Below are 9,206 nucleotides of genomic sequence, written 5' to 3' on the forward strand. Positions count from 1 at the left end.
CTATGTGCGTTAGCATGCTAATGTTTGGAGCAGCTAGTTGCAGCAGCGGGTGGCGATTCCGCTGCTTATATTGACTGACGTTTAAAAATACATCCCGTTTTCACCGTCTCTGAATGTAGTAAACACCTCTTCAGTGACGTGCACAGTTAGATTCAACACGGTTAGTTAATATGGAGACGTTATGCTGATGGAGACTTAACGTGCTTCTATTGTGAAAAGCTGCAGGAAGTAGTTCGTAGTGGAGTTAGAATTGACTGGTGTGCAAGGTGAGTYGTGCTGATAAGCTTTAATAAATAACATAAAACAATAAACCCGATCATAATCTTTTCTTAACCCTCCTCCTTCACGACTGGACCAAAATGCATGACTACTGTCTCCAACCAATAAGCAGGGTTTGTACATTTTATTATCAGCTGAGCTGTGATTAAAAGAAAAATACCGTCAAATACAGTGAAACCGGTGAAAATGTTGAAAATACCGTGATATAAAAATTTTGATCATATCGCCCAGCTTTAATTTCCAGCTCTATCAACAAAGCCTTGCAAGTTTCTTAGGCCAATAAACACTTCTGATACACCAGCTCAATTTCACGTCATAAAATATACCTTGTACAAATCATTTCGGCATCATCTAATAAAATCTGACTGGGAAAGTAAGTCAAAATTATTAATTGCGCCATTTCAACTCTGAAAGCAGCAGCCCCTTTTAAACCACCAAGTACAGAAAAATGGGAGGTTATCTCATTTCAAGTCACATTTCTACACATGCAGTGTGTTGACTTTCTTCCCCATTGTTGCAGATTTTCTGCGAGTCTCTAAATCCATCCTGATAACTAGGTACCCCCCACTGTCTACCCCTCCAGGATAGCCGATTACTGCAGCCCTCCCACTGATACAGCCGCGTCCTTGCATCACTGTCTTTTCTTGAAAAGTTTTTTTTTTTTTTAGGGTTGGTGTTTCCCCTTCTTTGCCTCATCCCTTTTAAACCACATTTACTTTCAGGACACGTGCTCTTAACGTGTTTGTTCCAGGAGTCAAAGCACCTTTCAGGGGGTGATAAAAAGGCCTTCATTAAGTTTAAACGCAAACAGTTCAGATGTTGTGCAGAAATCTAACCTTGTTTATAATGTTTTCCTAGAAGAGCTTCCGTTGGGTTGTTTCATTTCCCCACCATTTGTCTTCAGTAAGGGTTTATGTGGTCTCTGGTGGCACATACGGTTAAAGGAGCTGCCGAGCCGAACCTGTCACAAAGGGATTGAAGGAGTGCGAATGCATTTTCTCACATGTTTGATGTCGCACAACAAAGAGCGCTCAGCCTGGAAGGCACTTTGCTGTGAAATGGCAAAACAGCACAGTTACAAACTTAGAAAGCCGTGTCAGCTCTTGGCATTGCTGACTTTTCCCTCCGTCTTTTTCGCGTCCCTTTTTTGTGCCACTCAAAAAAAAAAAACCATATAAAAAAACTTCCTGTCTGAGAAAACGAGACGGAGAGACGAAGGAGTTTGTCTCAGAGACAGGATTCGGTGACTCACCAACTGAGTAGCTGCTGTGTGTCAGCTGAAGCATAACTGCGTCCACTGTTGCTCCTGTTAGAAACGTATAAGTACAGACAGTCTCAAACAGGTGCCAGGGCTTGATTTTGATCTAAAAAAGTGGTGGCAGCACAGACGACCGCAATTAATTAGGTGTATTTTCTGCACAGCACTCGAGAAATCACTTCAATGCAGCAACTCAATCTGTTTTTATTGTTGGTTCAAGTATGAAACCCCAACTGGGACCAACAATCATAGGCCAATCAAAATTTGAACCGTGCGGTGGGTATGATCACTCGCTCATTTACATAATTACTATAACACCTTGCATATTATTGCTGATTACTATATCAACTCTTATTGTATTGCACATTCATCCATTACTATTTTTGGGTTACGGCAGCCTTTTGTTCTTCATTCGGTCGAAAAGAAAGTGCCACCGTTCCATCAAAGCTCAATCAGACAAGGGTTGGATACATTGGTATGCCCATGTATCAAGCAGACACTGGCCTTTTATTAAATAACACATATCAACCTGTCAGTGTCCCCTATCTCAGAAATGATGGATGTTCTTCCAAAACCACTGCTCGATTAAAGGGAAAAAATATCTGTAGATCGCGAGGCAAGTTCAGTTTTATTGTCATATTTCATCCATCAGAAATGACATTCCAGGTTATGTCAATTTCAGACTATTTACAATGTAAATGTTCCGGTCCTGGCATTCATTTAGCATACAGCACTGTTGAAAAGTTTCGAGTCATCCCTAGTGTTTTTTTTTTTACATTTCCCTTCCATGCACCCAGATATTCTTGTGATTTTTAAAGTGGCTTTGATCAATAGTTCAAGTTCACTGAAGGTCTTTCAAAAACATTTTTTGACTTCCAGTCCAATACCTGACATGACTTTCAAATATGACTATTCAGTTGCTGTAGATAGCTTTACCTGGCACATCTTTTTTTCCATTCACTTTGCTTATTTTTTATTTTATTTTTAGGCCCACATTGCTCAGGTTAATGGTCAGGTACAAACCAGTCCAGAAAAGGTCTAAAAACATTTGCTGTCAAAACCAAAGAAACACTTTCAAAAAGCCTGGAGAGCCTGCTGATCAAGACCACTTAAAAAGTTTGCAAAAAAAATCTGGTCTCTTGGAAGCAATAAGTGATTTTTTACTTTTATTTTTCCTACAGTACTGTAGTTCCTGACAAAGTATATCAGAACAATTCCTAGAGTTAAAAAAATAAAAGTTTCCTACATTTCCACCCAGCGTCACTATAATTCTGTAAAAGAGAAATTGCTAAGCAATAGCATCTAGTTTCGAAATAGGGCCATTAACACAGTATGAGGCGATAAAATGATTTCCCCTGTGAGCAAAAGCCTCTTTAAAACAGCCTGTTTCAAAGTGGCTGTTTTTTTATCCTGCCTGACTGTTTTAAATGAATTAATGTTCAGAGGAGGAATGGAAAGGCATTGGCACTGTGTTTTTTAGCTGGCAGACAAGACAGTCGCTGAACCAAGAAGACATGTGAAAATAAATATATATAAATAAATAAATATAACCATGTGATTGTGATGCTGTATTTCTGAGTGTTTTATGTGCTGCAGAACAGGAACCTGCTGTAAAACAGCAATTATGCTGAGTCAGGCTTGATTTTTAGTCATCTTTTCCTGTTAAATCAATAAATCAAATCAAAAATTATAAAATGAACTGAAAAGAAACATCACAACACACACTGATTATTATATCCTATATGCATTTCCTCTGATTCCAGGGTACTTTGCAGTGATTTGTTTAGTGATACTCATAAATGACTGATTAGAGTTTGTCAATAGCCTATTCCAAAACTGATTTTTTAGCGATCAGAGAAGCTAGTGGAAACTTACAAAGACAATTTTGCTTAATTGCTCCCAAAATTGAGTAGTTAACATTTTTGCAAAATTTTCATCCAAATTTTAAACATACACTACTCACATATAGTTAGGGCTATTTGCCATTGTCTTGATCTCATGATGTCAAAAGAAATACACAATACAGCCCATAACATTCAAAAGTATTGTACCGGGTAACTACAAGGTACATCCTTTGTACCTACTGGTGTACATAAAGGGGTATTTACAGGATAACTGTGATCTGACTGTATCACAAATTACTTGTTAAGCTGTATCTACAAGGTACATGCCCCGTAAGTATCAGGCATATATCAAGAAAGTTCCCCATGGGTACAAGATGAGTACTCTGTAGTCACATTGTAGGTACCAGGCTGTATTACTTTTTGCTACAGATATGTCTGCTTGTTAATAGGTTTTAGGTAATGTGTCGATAGATTCGTTTTAAAAATCTGACTGATTATTTGGCTAACCAAATTATTGCCAACCTCTGATTTGGGCAAAAGTGTTTATACTTGATGGTATTGTGGTGCAACTTATTTTTGAGAGGTCATCAGTAAACAACCTGTTCTAATTACATCTGAGAGCAATAGTCAAACTCTCATTCTTACAATGGTGACTAGCTACCAAACTATACTATAAAAAACAATGCAGCAAACACAAAAGCACCAAACAAACCTACTAAATATGCTCTAGTTTCTAGTCCACTGGAAGCAGGCACCCCTTACTCTGACCATAGCCATGCAACAACCTCTTGGTGCTGATTGGAACTCCTTCAAGACTGTTGGAAAACATTTCCAGATGATTACATGCTCATGAAGCTAAGTGAACCATACAAAATCGTAAATATTGTGGTTTGTTCAACACCTCTAAGTTCACTACATGGCTCCTTATGTGTTTCTTCATAGCCTTGATTGATCCCAGCACCAAACCTCAATGTAGAAAGTGTGTCCAAACTCTTGACTGGTAGTGTTGGCAGATAACGGAGTTATCAATATGTATACGGTTAGTACTAGGGTTGGGTATTGAAAGGGTTTATTTCGATACCGGTGCTAAATCGATACTTTCAAAACTGTATTTATATCAGTACTTTAAAAATAAATAAATAAAACACACACACTCACACAGAGGTTTATGAAGCAATGACTTTCTGAGTCAAAGTCAAACTTGAAGTTGGCCAACTAATTAACTTAAAACCATTAATAATTTGTCTTTGCACCATATATTCTTAAAGCATTTGTTGTAGGTGGAAGTTTCTGCATTTTATTTTCTAAGGTAACACCACACTTTGGACCGTTTTGCTTTCGACATCTTGACTATATTATATAAAATTTAACTGTTAACTGTATCGGCACCTGTTCAGCCCCTCTCCATGAACTCTGTTCTATTCGATTCACTTTGGGTCGGGTCGGTTCTGCTCAGTGTCCGTGTGTCTCCATGCAGTGGGTGTGTGATAATGTGCGGACCGTCCGCAGCGGCTTCAACTGTTGTGTTAAAAATAATAATAATAATATAAAAAAGCCATTGTTGTCTTACCGTTCGGACTTAACTTTTATTTATTTATTTATTTTCACGGTGCTGTTTAGTGCTTGTGTAACAGCGGGCAGCCAATTTGTTGAAAAACTCCGGTGATCTGCTCAGCTTCGTCTCCTTCACCTCTCTCCAGGAAGTGTTTACAAGTTCTGCTTTTTCCAAAAATGCAGTTTTATTTCACCATGTCATCGTATCGCGCCGCACGCTCGTATTAAACAAAAGCAGCTCTCTCCAGGAGGAAATTTGCTGTCAGTCAATCCAAGAGTTAATCCACAGGCAGAATTCTGCTGACGTTAAAATCACAAGCGTGCTGTACTCACTTCTACCCGAACCACCGGAGAGGAGGTTCTGAGACAGCGCAGCTGTGGAGCGAGCTTGGAGAGACGCATTGGGCCGAGACCGAGCCGAGTCGAACCGCGTACAAGAGAGTCCGTGGAGATTGTGTGCCGCGGCTGTCACTGTTAACAGTGAACACCAGAGGGCGCACATTAACAGCTTTCTTTGAGGCACCAAAATAAGGCACCGAAATTAGAGTTGTGTTTTGGTCTGTGTACTACCGTGGATGTTCGGCCCAGTGTCATACCGGAACCGAGTTTCGGTACCCAACCCTAGTTGGTACCTACATTAGTAATACAGTATGTGTGTGGTTTTTTCCTACTTTGTACAGCTTATCAAGCGATTATGGGAGTGGGAGGGTTGGGGGGAAATCTACCATTAGCTACTGTAAATTATCAGCATGCTGAGATTAGAGAAGCTCAGGATAATTAATAATGAAAGCTTAAGGGGAGCTTAAACTCTACTACAGTCAGTGAAACTTGCAGAGTTGAGCGTTTGAGCCATTAACTCAGGTCAATGCCCCCCCCACCCACACACACACACATTACCAGATTGTGTATATGAAAGAATGTGCTACGATCACCTGCTCATTCCCTAATGAACATTACCTGCCTTAAGTCAGCCCTCTAAACATACAACACCCAAAAGCTTGCAAAGGGCAACAATCATGACTGCACACACATACACACACCCCTTAACAAACTCTGTACAGGAAAGCCTGAGGTGTGTGCACAATCGCTAATAAAGACGGGTCACATACAGCTGCACAGCTGAAGCCGTTTGGGAGTGCTGGCCACGAGAAGCAGCACTCTAATTAGGTAAATGAGAGAATCTGTGGGGCAGATGGTGAGAAAAAGAAAAGGCAAATAGCCTCGCTTCCAAATAGCCAAACTGTTCATCATTTTCCTCAACTCAGACCTTTTTTTTAATCTTCTTGCTTATCTTCCTGGTAATTCTGACGCACTCGATATCTTTTTCACGGTCTACAAATGTATATTTGCTGGTCACCGATGCTGCACGTCTTTCCCGCAGGTAGATATCAGACTCCAAAGAGGAAATGAAAATTTGCAATAAACATGGGAAATGAAAAACGACTAGTTTGTGAGCGTATCAAATGGGCTCATACACCGAACAAACTACATGTCCTCTCTCATCTTGTATTTCATCCGTTTCTTTGTTCTTTTAGCCCGACAGTCTGTATCTAGGTGTGTGTAAATATTTCGTCTGGCAGCTTTCACTGTAACAACCCTCCTCTCGCTGTCTTATCTTCGCTTCAGAGAGAAAAAGAAAAAAAGTGTTTTTGCACCAATTTCTTTGCTCACTGGCTCTTTCAGAACCATGACATTTAGTCTGAGTGAGGCAGCCCTGATACAAATCATTCTGTTCTCTGAGCTAGAATGGACAGGAAAAAGTCAGAAATTAGTAAATTAGTTTAAATCTATAGGATCAGGGTAAAAGTATACTTGATTTCAGGCACTTCTGGCCTGGAAATAAGTACTGTGTAATCACTAGTTTAGATGGTATTGACTGGGAAGACATCATACCCACTTCTGGATCAAAACCGGCTTTGTAAAAGTTGAATAAAAAAGCTCCAGGCTTTAATTTATTGTTTCATTACTGTATGTGTTTAAGTCCTCATTAAAAGTTTACCATTCACTCAGACCCCACTGTGTGCTGAAGCTCCTGCAAAATGGCCCCGGGCTTACATGTCCTTACGATATTTGTAGAAAATCCGGTCTCACCTCCTGGAGGCGGTCCCCTCCTGCATCAGCATTGGAATGTTTCCTTGAGACCTGTGTTAAACTAAATAAGACTTATCAATTATCTAACTGTTTAAAATAAATTATTGCAAATTAAACCATAATGTATAAAAGTATCAAAAATTCAGTTAATCAAATAATATCCTTTTAAAATAAAAATGTGCTTATAAAGCCACTGTAATTGCTGTTAATTATCAAATTGGTTAACAGATATTAATTTCTGTAGCATGCTGTACAGAGTAAAACATTATGATGAATCAACCTGCAATTTAAGCACGACATCTTAGAAAATTGCATTGTCTTAGATTTATGTTAGATTTGTAAAGGTGTACATTTTTATTTGACTGTTTTTAGGTTTAAATTACACAAACCTGATCTGTTGAGAAGATGGTTAGTCAATATCAGTAAAGACAAGTTCCAACCTAAAGTATCACTGGGTATACCGTGAACATTTTGGAAGTGTCGACTGGTAAATTGTTATAATTCATGACAGGTAATAAATAATAAATTGACTTTATTACTAGTTGAAGTCATAATTATTCAACTACCTCAAGTTATTGACTGACTTCAAGTGTGGTTTAGATCATTGTTACTTACAAACAATAAATTTTCCTTATATTATCTAGCTGTTTTAAATGATTGCTGAATGAAATTAACATAATAAAAATTATATCAATTTACTGTAAAAATGATTACTGATCATTTGTGACACATATCCAGTTGGGCTTGCTTCTCCTTTTTGCTCCTCCATGTTGTCACTGATGCTAACCGTGGACTCGGTCTAGCTGTGTTATATAAACTCACTACACAGCTGTATTAACAACTTGACAAACTGTGTATTTTCTGCCAAGTAAACAAGACATCCAAATTCTTTTTACACTCACTAAAAGCACAATTATTCAAACAAAACTACTTTAAAACCAGCCTTTAAATTACTGCTTAGTTTAATGGGTTTCTGTTGTTGTTTTCTTTCCAAAAATGAAGAAACTATAAGTTTTTTTATGACCAAGCATAAATGGCTCTAGCAGACCACAACAGCGAGTCTGAGTGAACCTGCGCCTCGCGTTTGAAACAAGATTTTCAGGGGGAGTGAAGGCCTTTTGAGAATTTCATTTTCAAGCGGAACAGGGGCTCACGGAGGGCAGCAGCGTGACGGCGAGAGGAGCCGCCTGAGACGTCGGACGGTGAAACCACGTGCGCTGTTGACTCCATCTGCCCCCATGTTTATCTCCTGTTTTTGTGTAAATGTCTCTCTGTCTGTCTTGTCTTTCATTTGCTCCGTCTTCTCAGGATTTTCTCACAGTCCTTATCTGCAGAAGAACACATGAATACATGCAGCTGCTGTGGAATTTATTGGACTTTGAATGAACTCCAGAGATAATGCCATCTCAAGAAAAACAAACCAACTTTTTATCTAGTAACAAAAAGCTACTTTAATCTATAATTTAATCTTATTTTGGTAACATACTGTATTTTATGTTTATTTATTTGTGTATAAAATAGGTTTTAGAACTCAGTGTGGGGTCTGTTGATCGTTATTAGTTTAAATATAATTTTAAGGAAATTATATCGTAGTTGGCATGAATGGTAATTTTCCTGTGAGTCCTTTTGGTGCTTTTCTTAGTTTTCTAAAACTGTACCTTAAATCTACTCACTAGAATATTATAGAAATACAGTATTTTTCCCCATTCAATGGTTAATATATCCTTAAATTTAATATTGATCAATTAGTAAATAACTACCACATGTGTTTGTGCATCGAAGGAGTTAAAGCAAAAATTGGTAAAACATTGTAGCGTGTACTGTATATTGACAGTTTAGAACCATGGTTCCATCCACCTATTATCTTTAACCCACTTCTACCTTTTGTTGTTGCTTTTTTTTATTTGTTTTTTTACTTCTCCTGGTTTCAACTAAACAGTTCACATTCATATTTTTATTTAACAATAAATGTGATTTAAAAAGTAATCAAGTATATTTCAAATTCCTCACAGAAAAATACAGTCAACTGTTTCATTTTTTAAAATTTACGTAGCAGACTAGCTACGTTTTTTTCTTCTAATGATACTTTGAAGACCCCTTATGATGAAATCAAACATTGGATCTGGCGTTCCCTCGCCCGGACGCGGGTCACCGGGGCCCCCCTCTGGAGCCAGGCCTGG

The 9,206-nt window shown here is 38.4% G+C and overlaps 1 protein-coding gene across 5 annotated transcripts in view; it reads right to left on the reverse strand.

The window, feature by feature from the left end:
* The window catches only part of LOC106525812 (receptor tyrosine-protein kinase erbB-4), a 513,565-nt gene that overhangs the window by 484,102 nt on the left and 20,257 nt on the right, over positions 1-9,206 (reverse strand). The window contains exon 1 of one of the 5 annotated variants that reach the window (XM_014020155.1): positions 1,116-1,753. The exons of the other annotated variants lie outside the window; for them this stretch is intronic. The gene's annotated coding sequence lies outside the window, so the exon portion shown is untranslated. Of the gene's footprint in view, positions 1-1,115; positions 1,754-9,206 lie in introns of those variants that run through there. 5 annotated transcript variants of the gene reach the window in all.

This window comes from Austrofundulus limnaeus, unplaced genomic scaffold, assembly GCF_001266775.1.
Source record: "Austrofundulus limnaeus strain Quisiro unplaced genomic scaffold, Austrofundulus_limnaeus-1.0 Scaffold242, whole genome shotgun sequence".
Taxonomy (NCBI): domain Eukaryota; kingdom Metazoa; phylum Chordata; class Actinopteri; order Cyprinodontiformes; family Rivulidae; genus Austrofundulus; species Austrofundulus limnaeus.